The sequence below is a fragment of the Macadamia integrifolia genome, chromosome 9 (assembly GCF_013358625.1).
Source record: "Macadamia integrifolia cultivar HAES 741 chromosome 9, SCU_Mint_v3, whole genome shotgun sequence".
NCBI classification, from domain to species: domain Eukaryota; kingdom Viridiplantae; phylum Streptophyta; class Magnoliopsida; order Proteales; family Proteaceae; genus Macadamia; species Macadamia integrifolia.
In genome coordinates this window covers 14,776,403-14,778,726 of record NC_056565.1, presented here as the reverse complement: position 1 = coordinate 14,778,726, position 2,324 = coordinate 14,776,403, and the positions used below count along the sequence as shown (strand labels likewise).

At 35.6% G+C, this 2,324-nt stretch overlaps 1 long non-coding RNA gene across 1 annotated transcript; it reads left to right on the top strand.

The window, feature by feature from the left end:
- The first annotated feature begins 589 nt into the window (after positions 1-589).
- Positions 590-1,311, top strand: LOC122088006. Its single transcript, XR_006142947.1, has 2 exons — positions 590-846; positions 1,006-1,311. It is a non-coding gene; the product is annotated as an uncharacterized LOC122088006 (long non-coding RNA).
- Positions 1,312-2,324: the final 1,013 nt, after the last annotated feature.

Here is a 2,324-nt window from a genome sequence, read left to right as displayed (position 1 = left end):
CGTTTCGACTCCAATGGGAGACCTAAGAAAAAAAAAAAACAAGAATAATGTGAAGGAGATTCAAACCAAGTAAGATGCTCCGTGTGACATTTTACCCACAACAAACAATATCCCTTTGATTGAGAGTATCCATGGAAGATTTTGTTTATATCGATATATAAATATTCAATCAGGAAGATTTTGTTTATATCGAATAGATAAAAATTTAATCAGGCTTGAATGGAAAGATATTATCAAAAAAAGGAAGGAAGAAAAAAAAATCAACATGAGAAAGTTAAATGAATTTACCTTCACCTATTTTAGGCAACTCTTTTAGATGTAAATAAGGTACAAGTTCCAAAATGGGGCCCTTTTTGTTTTAGCGACGGGTCCAGATCCCCTCCACAGAGCCCATGGATCATAGAGTGATCCCACAGCTGGGAGGAATTGGGCACACGTCTCGAGGTCACCCCAGCTGTCAGATCACTCTATGGTCCCTGGGCTCTATGGAGAGAAATCCTATCCGGCACCCTAGCAAGTAGCATACATTGCATCCAGACTAATGAATCAGATACCCAGATGCACTTAACACCCCTATTCAATAATCTTCTATGTTTAGACAGTATTTACCTTATAAGGAATTACTACCTTAAAAGGAGCTTGGTACCATATATATATGTATCCTCTGTTCTACTTAGTACATACTCAGTTCAAGACTCACAACACCACCTGCTATTGCAAGCTTGCATTCTTTTCTCCTCTTAAAAAGCTACTGTTGGGTTATCTTTGGCTTTATAATGGCTTCATCCAAACCCAATCTTGCATTATTTTCTCTTATTGTCCTACTTCTCTGCACCATTCTCATGGGTATGTATCTCTTTCTTGTTCTTAGATTGGGTTTTTTACTTATGTCATTCTTTTTACTAAGGTCATCCATGGCTTCTTCTGTGATTTGGTTCTTCTTCTTCTTATATATAAAATCTGATTTGATTTTCTTTTGTTGCATTGTGTGGTTGTGTAATATAGGCATTCAAGGTGAAAATGATTCATGTGTGGGAGACTGTAAGAGCCTTCATGAGTGTGTGAAGAAATGTGATGCATGGGGTTATGATCCTAGTCTTGCTGAATGCTTTCCTAGGTGGGAAGCACCCATTGGTGACTGCTGCTGTAGAAAGACCTATTTTTGAATTTTGTTTGTAACAAATCCCCTGGAGAGGGAAACTTTTAAGATTGAAAACTGTTATCTTATGTGATAAAAAAAAGAATTTATTAAAAAATAATAATATTTTTTTTTCTTTCTTTCTTTTTAATGAAAAATTAGGAGTTTCTCTATGATTGGCTACCATTTTCTGTCTATTGGGTTTAAAACCCTGGAACTATAGGACTAAGATGTAGAAGGAAAATAGATTACTCTTGTATCTCATACTGTATTTTAAAAGTTCATTTCCAACAAGAGAAATTTTGTAGGGATTGATAAAGTGTTTATGATCCAGAAGTAACTAATGCTTAGTTTACTCGGAAATTTATTTTTGGGGAATTTATCTGAAAATTCATCACAAATTTATCTTAGTTTGAAGTAATCTATTACAAAGGTAATGTAAGAAGGAATCTACACTTTGCACCAATAATGGGTTGGAAAATGATATCATTCGTAAGGGCTCATATGGTCATAATAGGAGAAAGAAAATGTCAGTATAGGCCTCCACTGTTTATTACGTAATAAGGTTATGAAGGAATTTGTACAAGGGCAGCATACCAATCTAGCTTTTTCTCATAAGTAATTTTTGTATTCATCAAACACAAAGTATTTTCAATTAAATATCATAGCCTTTTGCCAGTCTAAACGATCTAGAAACACATCTAACAATCTGAGACCTCTTCTACATCAGTTTGGGTTTACAAGACTACCTAAACAATGTTCTCTTTTTTTCATTTTTCTGTTTTTTTCGGTTCACCCCCTACACCACCCTGACCATTGTTGCACAAATGTGTCACCTGAAAGGTTGTGGTGGAGAGACTGAGAGACGCCAACTTCATTGGAGAAGTCAGAGTCAGGTTCATCATAAATGATAAGAGATTTTCTATTTAAGGGTAATGTACGCATTATGACAAGGTCTCATGAAACTATAAATTTTCTTCCCGAGGCTTTGAGGTGAATGGAACAGGTTCATTCTTGTATGCCCCTGGTCCAAGGATTTAGAATCTATTAAATGAAGAAAGAGAAAATTGATTCTAAATCCACGAATCAAAAACATTCTCGCACATGAACCTGAACCGCACTCGGCTTTGAGCTGCCAAAAGAGGCTTTTGTTCAGCCACAAGTAAAAGAGTAACAACTACAAATT